Source organism: Oncorhynchus masou, chromosome 8 (genome assembly GCF_036934945.1).
Source record: "Oncorhynchus masou masou isolate Uvic2021 chromosome 8, UVic_Omas_1.1, whole genome shotgun sequence".
Lineage (NCBI taxonomy): Eukaryota > Metazoa > Chordata > Actinopteri > Salmoniformes > Salmonidae > Oncorhynchus > Oncorhynchus masou.
Window position 1 is genome coordinate 36,845,201 of NC_088219.1, and position 10,397 is coordinate 36,855,597.

General features: G+C 42.3%; 1 long non-coding RNA gene across 1 annotated transcript in view; it reads left to right on the top strand.

Annotated features, from left to right (window-relative positions):
* The window catches only part of LOC135544606 (uncharacterized), a 40,446-nt gene extending 33,039 nt beyond the window's left edge, over positions 1-7,407 (top strand). Inside the window, exon 3 of the long non-coding RNA XR_010456352.1 lies at positions 6,715-7,407. This is a non-coding gene — a long non-coding RNA (uncharacterized LOC135544606). The remainder of the gene's footprint in view (positions 1-6,714) is intronic.
* The last annotated feature ends 2,990 nt before the right edge of the window (positions 7,408-10,397 follow it).

Genomic DNA, 10,397 nt, shown 5'->3' on the forward strand with positions numbered 1-10,397 from the left:
ATTATTACTTTAAGACATGAAGGTCAGTCAATACAGAAAATGTCAAGCACTTTGAAAGTTTCTTCAAGTGCAGTTGCAAAAAACATCAAGCGCTGTGATGAAAGTGGCTCTCATGAGGACCGCCACTGGAATGGAAGACCAAGAGTTATCTCTGCTGCATTTCATTAGAGTTACCAGCCTCAGAAATTGCAGCCCAAATAAATGCTTCACAGAGTTCAAGTGACAGACACATCTCAACATCAACTGTTCAGAGGAGACTGTGTGAATCAGGCCTTCATGGTCAAATTGCTGCAAAGAAACCACTACTAAAGGACACCAATAATAAGAATAGACTTTCTTGGGCCAAGAAACACGAGTAATGGACATTAGACCGGTGGAAATGTGTCCTTCAGCCTGGAGTCCAAATTTTTGGTTCCAACCACTGTGTCTTTGCGAGATGCGGTGTGGGTGAACGAATCGTCTCTGCTTGTGTATTTCCCATCGTGAAGCATGGAGGAGGAGGTGTTATGATGTGGGGGTGTTTTGCTTGTGACAGTGTGTGTGATTTATTTAGAATTCAAGGCGCACTTAACCAGCATGGCTACCACAGAATTCTGCAATGATACTCCATCCCATCTGGTTTGGGTTTAGTGGGACTATCATTTGTTTTCAACAGGACAATGACCCAACACATCTCCAGGCTGTGTAAGGACTATTTTTACCAAGAAGGATAGTAATGGAGTGCTGCATCAGATGACCTGACCTACACAATCCCTCGACCTCAACTAAATTGAGGGTGTTTGGGATGAGTCAGACCGCACATTGAAGGAAAAGCAGCCAACAAGTGCTCAGCATATGTGGGAACTCCTTTAAGACCGTTGGAAAAGCATTCCAGGTGAAGCTGGTTGAGAGAATGCCAAGAGTGTGCAAGCTGTCTTCAAGGTATAGAGTAGCTATTTGAAGAGTCTGATGCCAGGTGCCATAGCAGTCTCTTTCTGCTGTAAAGCAGAGGGTCACCAAGTATGTGGTGCAGGAGATGGGGGACTTCATTTTGCAAAGAACACAGCGACGCCTCCATGCTGTGCCCTTTTGGCCCTGAGGCACATCCATGCCTGCAGAAATAAATTTGGGCAGATGAACACCACTTGTGGCAGGAGCTGGATGAACCAGCTTCAGTAGGGGATGGACACCTTGGCACTGGGGGCTCCCATTCGGAGTCAGTGTCACTGTGAAAGAAAATGTTCAGTCAGAATAGTTTCACATATGAGCCCTGTATCAACAGGTATAATAAACAGATATATAGAGTACAGGGAACATAAGGTTGAATATATTATTATAGACCTGCTAGATCTACTGTCTTTATTATATTACAACAGACCAGCTGTATCTACTGTCTCCATTTCACTTTGGCCATTGTTGTGGGCCTGCCCTCTCCTCAACAGCCTCAAATAGGCTATTTCATGTGGGGGTGGGGGCGGCAGATACAGTGCCTTGCGAAAGTATTCGGCCCCCTTGAACTTTGCGACCTTTTGCCACATTTCAGGCTTCAAACAAAGATATAAAACTATTTTTTTGTGAAGAATCAACAACAAGTGGGACACAATCATGAAGTGTAACGACATTTATTGGATATTTCAAACTTTTTTAACAATTCAAAAACTGAAAAATTGGGCGTGCAAAATTATTCAGCCCCCTTAAGTTAATACTTTGTAGCACCACCTTTTGCTGCGATTACAGCTGTAAGTCGCTTGGGGTATGTCTCTATCAGTTTTGCACATCGAGAGACTGAATTTTTTTCCCATTCCTCCTTGCAAAACAGCTCGAGCTCAGTGAGGGTGGATGGAGAGCATTTGTGAACAGCAGTTTTCAGTTCTTTCCACAGATTCTCGATTGGATTCAGGTCTGGACTTTGACTTGGCCATTCTAACACCTGGATATGTTTATTTTTGAACCATTCCATTGTAGATTTTGCTTTATGTTTTGGATCATTGTCTTGTTGGAAGACAAATCTCTGTCCCAGTCTCAGGTCTTTTGCAGACTCCATCAGGTTTTCTTCCAGAATGGTCCTGTATTTGGCTCCATCCATCTTCCCATCAATTTTAACCATCTTCCCTGTCCCTGCTGAAGAAAAGCAGGCCCAAACCATGATGCTGCCACCACCATGTTTGACAGTGGGTATGGTGTGTTCAGGGTGATGAGCTGTGTTGCTTTTACGCCAAACATAACGTTTTGCATTGTTGCCAAAAAGTTAAATTTTGGTTTAATCTGACCAGAGCACCTTCTTCCACATGTTTGGTGTGTCTCCCAGGTGGCTTGTGGCAAACTTTAAACAACACTTTTTATGGATATCTTTAAGAAATGGCTTTCTTCTTGCCACTCTTCCATAAAGGCCAGATTTGTGCAATATACGACTGATTGTTGTCCTATGGACAGAGTCTCCCACCTCAGCTGTAGATCTCTGCAGTTCATCCAGAGTGATCATGGGCCTCTTGGCTGCATCTCTGATCAGTCTTCTCCTTGTATGAGCTGAAAGTTTAGAAGGACGGCCAGGTCTTGGTACATTTGCAGTGGTCTGATACTCCTTCCATTTCAATATTATCGCTTGCACAGTGCTCCTTGTGATGTTTAAAGCTTGGGAAATCTTTTTGCATCCAAATCCGGCTTTAAACTTCTTCACAACAGTATCTCGGACCTGCCTGGTGTGTTCCTTGTTCTTCATGATGCTCTCTGCGCTTTTAACGGACCTCTGAGACTATCACAGTGCAGGTGCATTTATACGGAGACTTGATTACACACAGGTGGATTGTATTTATCATCATTAGTCATTTAGGTCAACATTGGATCATTCAGAGATCCTCACTGAACTTCTGGAGAGAGTTTGCACGCCCAATTTTTCAGTTTTTGAATTGTTAAAAAAGTTTGAAATATCCAATAAATGTTGTTCCACTTCATGATTGTGTCCCACTTGTTGTTAATTCTTCACAAAAAATACAGTTTTATATCTTTATGTTTGAAGCCTGAAATGTGGCAAAAGGTCACAAAGTTCAAGGGGGCCGAATACTTTCGCAAGGCACTGTACATGCATCTCACATTTCATTACATTACATTTGTATATATTGCTACTAAAATAAAATGAAAATCACAAATAATATTGTATATTATTCATTTCAAACAACGGCATTAGCATGAGAAGAACTTACCAGTCCAAAATGATGTCTTCTCCGTTCAAAAAATATTCCTCCATTTGGGAATCGCTAAATGAATCGTCCGCCAACAATCTCTGTCTCACTTTCCCGATCAATTTCTTCTAGAATTGTGTGTACATCTGTATATCTAGACTTAGATTTAGCTTCGTCTCCATACTGATTGATATATAAACAGCTGAAGATACGCTTTACCAAACCAACGCTGTGCGTAACATGCGTTGCTCCTTCCGGTATGAAACTTCAATGACCCTCTTTACCCTGGAGTTTACTACATGGGTTGGTCTTCCAACACATAAACATTACATATTGTTGTTTACCTCAGCTATCTACCCAGCTAGATTTCAAGACTATCAGTGGTCATTGTGTTAAAATACAGTCAATCAACGAAACAGCGGTCATATCATTGATGCACAATGATGTCATTACTTGTTGTCTTCAAATCGGTTTCTTTCAGTCAATATGTCCCGTGAAATTACCCATCAGGTTTGGTTGTGTTACAAACAAACCAGTTGATTGCAATGAAACCAAACATGACTGGAAAAGTCACGTTTAGTGTGTGTATTTACATCTAATATGTCGTCGAAAATGGAATGAGACGGAATTCACGACACAAGGGGTTCACAAAATGTTTTGTGTTTGGCTTTAAAAATGGATTTCATCAAACAAAAGACCATTCATTGTGTAACAATGAGCATTGGGATTGCAAACAGATGAAGATCGTCAAAGGTAAACGATTTGTTTTATTGCAGTTTGTGATTTTGCTACGCCTGTGCTGGTTGAAATAGTTGTTTTTTATGGGGCTCTATCCTCAGATAATTGCGTCGTATTCTTTCGCAGTATATCCTTTTTTAAATCTGACAACGCAGTTGGATTAGCAAGATTCTAGGCTTTCGAAACATGTTAGACACTTGTATTTTCATGAATGTTTAATATGACTATTTATGTAGCGATCGGTGCGCAGAGGTTAAATGAGTAGGTTTTCTAAAACCTTTGGCCGGTAGATTAGGTAAGTTATTTCTGTTTAAAAAACTATATTTATTGCAAAAATTTCATAAAATCTGTTTTTGATTTCTCATTATTTGGTCTTGTGTGTAGATTGATGTGGGAAAAATGTATTTAATCCATTTTAGAATAAGGCTGTAACGTAACAAAGGTTACTTTTCGAATGCATTGTAGAAATACTATTTTCTTAATGCTTAACTGAAGGCCTGCCTGGTGCCAGTAGTGTGCATATGGTTTGATATGCATGCGTGTGAACCTTCCTTAGGGATGTTTAGCTACCTTGTGTGTGTGTGTGTGTGTGTGTGTGTGTGTGCGTGCGTGCGTATGCGTGCCTGTGTCCGTGCGTGTGCATGCCTGTGTCCGTGCGTGTGCATCTGCGTACACACCTTCCCATTTCTACAGTTTAGCTACCGTGTGTGTGTGTGTTCTTGTGTGTGTGTATGCGTGCCTGTGTCCGTGCTTGTGCATCTGCGTACACACCTTCCCATTTCTACAGTTTAGCTACCGTGTGTGTGTGTGTTCGTGTGTGTGTGTGCATGCGTGCCTGTGTCTGTGCATCTGCGTACACCACTTCCCATTTCTACAGTTTTTTCAGCACACAAAATTTTGTAACAAAAGCCATGCTGTAATGCCTCTGGCTCCATATCTCAGAAGTTCACATGTTTTCTCCACAAAATCTCTGTAGTGTCACAGGAGAATGCCATAATGTTGTATGTCTTGTGGGGTTGTCAACAAAATAACATGGTTTGCAGGCAGAAATACTTTGCTTTGGTGAGTATGTGCATGTATTTGTTAGGGTATTTTTTATTTACCTTCATTTAACTAGGCAAGTCAGTTAAGAACAAATTCTTATTTTCAATGACAGCCTAGGAACAGTGGGTTAACTGCGCCTGTTCAGGGGCAGAATGACAGATTTGTACTATGTCAGCTCAGGGGTTTGAACTTGCAACCTTACGGTTACTAGTCCAACACTCTAACTACTAGGCTACCCTGCCACCCCGTATGCCTACACGCACGCACTTGTGTGAGTGTGCATGCGTGTACACGTGAGTTGGTGAGTGTGTGTGTCTGTGAGAGAGAATGTGAGTATGAGTGAGTGAGCAATATTCTTACCTGTTAGAAAATGTATGAAAAATCTAAATTCTCCACCCAGAATGCTGAGCTAGCAGAGGCGTGGAGCGAGGGAAATCACAGAGGCGTAGTTTCAATCTCTCTTTATTTCCCATACACTTTCTCTTATCTCTCTCCATCTCTGTCCCACTTCCTCTCTCCTACGCTCCTTCCTCATCTCGTTCTCTCTATTTCTCTCCCTCCCCAACCTTTCCTTTCCCCCTCTTTGCACTCTTTTCCCTCTCTTTCTCTCTCATTATATCTCCTTCCTCTCACCTATTTGTCTCATAAACAATGAGGTTTATAACAATCAGTTTATATTACCTGTCCACTACACTTTATTTCTCTCTTTATCCCTATCTCTACTTTCTCTCTCTCCCTCTTTCTCTCGCCCTCCCCCCCTATCCCCACTCTCTCTCTATCTTCATGTCATTATCCGTTCTTATTTCCTTTCCCCAGTCGTAAGGGTAGCTATGACTATAGCTGTGCACCAGGCCCAGGGCTGAACTCAGTCAAACCCATTCTGCAGTATTTATACAATAGCTCATTTTCACATAGTCATAACATCACAGTATGGTTTTTGGGTACACTAAAAAACCTGACGAAAAAGTTGGAGGCTTAACTTGTAGGCTAGGCCGCCCCCACAACTATTATTGCTATGGATGAGCTCAAAGATTATTTTGCTTTTAGACTCCCCTTACAGTTTCTAAATAAATACACTCAGCTTTTTTAGGTTTCCTTGAAATACAGCCACAGTGACCAACAACAGGAAGAGAGCGTACGCTGGCTGTGTACAAGACAATGTTTGCTGTTGTTTGGACCCAGTGACGGAGTCACGCAATAGGCACACACTGTTTGAATCAATGTTGTTTCCACGTAATTTCAATGAAATGACATTGACCCAACGTGGAATAGATGTTGAATTGTTATCTGTGCCTATTGGGTACATGCTATGTTTGGTTAAGAGGGTGATAGGACAGGGCGGAGACTGGCCAGACTTCTCTAATTCAGTTTGGCTTCGGAGTTTAGTTCTTGCGATTTCAGTAGACTCAGAGACATTAGTCTCTGTGTTTATGCTCTACAGCCCAGCGATGACAAGAGAATCATCCCGCCTGCATCTCAAAATAACACCCTAATCCCTATAAAGTGCAATACTTTTTTACCAGGGCCCAACTCCCAAAATGGCCGAATCAGATGAGCAAAGTGACATGAACTATTCAAAAGTCAAAGTTGTTATGCAAACAGAAGGGTCAGAGTGAGGGAACAGGGATCATATTAGCACCTTCTGGGGTAAATACATTTTTTTTAAACATGTTCAAAGATGAAGTTTTTTGTTGTTGTCTCCTATGAAAGTATTCTGTAAGTACTATTGAAAAGTGTGACGAAACAAATTATTATAAAAACATTTTTTAACCAGGCAAGTACAAATTCATATTTACAATGACGACCTACCCCGGCCAAACCCGGATGACGCTGGGCCAATTGTGCACCGCCCTATTGGTTCTCGCAATCACAGCCGGATGTGATGCAGCCTGGATTCAAACCAGGGACTGCAGTGATGCCTCTTGCACTGAGATGCAGTGCCTTAGACCGCTGCACCACTTGGGAGCCCATTACTGGTAGGCAAATGTGAATGTTTCTGTGTGTTTGTTTCTCTCTCTCTTTCTCTTTCTCTCTCTCTGTGTGTGTAGAGGTCTGAGGTGATGCGATGTGATGACAGAGAGAGAGAGAGAGAGAGAGGGAGTGGACAGGTGAAATGAGGCGTACTGATCCTTGTTATGGCTGCAAAAACACCCCACATCACACACCATTAGCCTTTAAATTACTGTCAAACAGATACGGCACAACATGAGCTGTCAACCTGGAAAACACACAGACTGCAATTAGTAAATATCATCCTCTGCAAGATGTCCCAATCGTCACTGACACAAGCAAACACACAAACGGCACACCCCAATTCATGCACGAATACACACACACACACACACACACACACACACACACACACACACACCACCCTCCCACAAACGCTCACACACCACCCCGACCCCCATCCTACACACACATCCCAACGTCCCCAGAATAATCATCCAGGATCAATCAGAGATGTAAAGAGGTGTCTCTGCAGCCTTGAGCCTTGTCTGATGGACCACAGCAGTCTGTTTTAGTATTCAACTCTGTTTTTCAATTCACGCCTCACCTATTCATCACCTGTCTATGTGGATAGAGTAAAGTCTCCTCTGTTGTCCCGATTGCTGCTCATTAAAACTGAAACTTCAGCTGATTTCACTTGTTATTTGGAACACTGGATGTTGTTTGCATTGCTGCCCCTTCGAAGGAATGGTTTAGGGAAAGACCTATGCTGAGTGGCAGCTAGTGAAAGTGGCACGCACACACAGATGCACACACACACACACACACACAGGTGTTGAGTGGCAGCTAAGAGGCCTGAAGACGACAGCTTTTGTGTCTAACACAGGATGTGTTTTGGAAAGGGAATAACCTTGTTAGCTGTGGCAATATGGTAGCTGTGTGTGTGTGTGTGTGTGTGTGTGTGTGTGTGTGTGTGTGTGTGTGTGTGTGTGTGTGTGTGTGTGTGTGTGTGTGTGTGTGTGTGTGTGTGTGTGTGTGAGTCCTTGAGTGTGTGCCTGCGTACGTGTGTATGTATGGAGGAGTGCTAATTTGATCCATCTGAGGTGACAGGGATCAAGGGAAGTGATGTCATCATGACTTCAGCTGAGGGATCTCAAAATCGATTTGTTCCCCACTCAAACTTGAAGCGTGCCTCTGTCTCTCTCTCGCTCTCCTCTCTTTCTCTTTTACTCTCTCTCTAAAATGTCTCCCCATTTCTCTCTGGGTTTCATAACCTCTCCCCACTAATTTCTGGTTTCTGCTCTGTCTACCCCCCCCCACACACACACGTAACCCCCGGTTCCTGCTCTGTGTCTGTCCCGCTCCAGTGTAAGCAGCTCCCAGGCTGTCTGTGTAAACACACTCACGCTCCCTGCACTCTGTATGTGTGTGTTGTGTGTATGAATGTCAATAGCTCCATAACTGACGCTCAGTGATGTTTGAATTTCTGAAAAGATCATTGTCAGGGCAAAAGCCTAATGTGCTTCTTCCATTTCCCTCTTATGTCCTTCTGTCCCTCTTATTCTTCATTCTTCCATGTCTTTCTCGTTTTAGCTTTCCTCAAAGTGCGGTGTGTTTTTGTTTTGTATGTTAACAGTATATGTGCGCGTGTGTGTGTGTGTGTGTGTCTGTGTCTGTGTCTGTGTGTGTGTGTGTGTGTGTGTGTGTGTGTGTGTGTGTGTCTGTGTGAGTGACAGCCTTGCCTTTCTTGCTACAGATTTGATCAGATATGAGTTTGTTTAAACAGGAAACAAAAACCTATTCTCTATCTTCCTTCCATCCTGTCTCCTTTCATTTCCCTATACTTACATCCCATCACTCTGCCTGCATGTTCTTTTCGTTCCTTACTTCTCTCCTTCCTTCTTTTTGTTCCAACTTTCTTCTTTGTTATCTGTACCTGCCTCGTTCTTCTCTCTGTTTGTTCTTAAGATTCTATCGTTATTAGGCCTCTTCGACACAAAGGCGTAACTTTATGGTTTATATTGGGGGGGTCAATGGCTTCCGGTGTAAATACCCTTGGAGGGGGACCTGGTGGTATACCCTCCCGGAAGATTTTAAATTGTGAATTTGAAGGGAAAAGCATCCCCCAATTTGGTCAATATACCCCAAGCATAACTGAAATACCTACAGTTGAAGTCGGAAGTTTACATACACCTCAGCTAAATTCATTTAAACTCAGTTTTTCACAATTACTGACATTTAATCCTAGTAAAAATTCCCAGTCTTCGGTCAGTTAGGATCCCCCCTTTATTTTAAGAATGTGAAATGTCAGAATAATAGTAGAGAGAATTATTTATTTCAGCTTATTTTTCTTTCATCGCATTCCCAGTGGGTCAGAAGTTTACATACACTCAATTAGTATTTGGAAGTATTGCCTATAAATTGTTTAACTCTGGTCAAACGAGCTGGGTAGCCTTCCACAATTTTCCCTCAATAAGTTGGGTGAATTTTGGCCCATTCCTCCTGACAGAGCTGGTGTAACTGAGTCAGGTTTGTAGGCCTCCTTGCTCGCACACACTTTTTCAGTTCTGCCCACAAATTTTCTATAGGATTGAGGTCAGGGCTTTGTGATGGCCACCTTGACTTTGTTGTCCTTAACCTCTCTGCGCACAGAACCCGCTAGCGGGCTGAAATTCCACAACATAACGGTGATCGTTACATAAATAGTCATATTAAACATTCATGAAAATACAAGTGTCTGACATGTATCGAAAGCCTAGAATCTTGCTAATCCAACTGCGTTGTCAGATTTAAAAAAGGATTTGCTGTGAAAGAATACAATGCGCTTATCTGAGCATAGAGCCCCATAAAAAAACTATTTTAACCAGCACAGGCATAACAAAAACACAAACTGCATTAAAATAAATTGTTTACCTTTGACAATCTTCGTCTGTTTGCAATTCCAATGCTCATTGTTACACAATGAATGATTTTTTGTTTGATAAAATCCGTTTTTATACCTAACACGAAACATTTTGTGAACCGCTTGTGTCGTGAATTCCGTCTCATTCCATTTTTGACGACACATTCCAGGTAAATAACCCACACAGAACGTGACTTTTCCAGTCATGTTTGGTTTGACTGCAATCTGGTTTGTTTGTAACACAATCAAACCTGATGGGCTATTTCGCGGGACGTATTGACTGAAAGAAACCGATTTGAAGACAACAAGTCATGACATCATTGTGCACCAATGATTTGCCCACTGTTTCGTTGATTGACTGTCTTTTAACCCAATGACCACTGACCGTCTTGAAATCTAGCTGGGTAGAGAGCCAATGAGCTGAGGTAAACGGCAATACGCCATGTTTATGTGTTGCAAGACCAACCCATGTAGTAAGCTCCAGCGTAAAGTGAGTCATTCGCTATTGAAGTTTCGTACCGGAAGGAGAAACACACATTACACACTGCATTGTTTGGTAAACGCGCAGATTCAGCTGTTTATATATCATTCATTATGGCGACAAA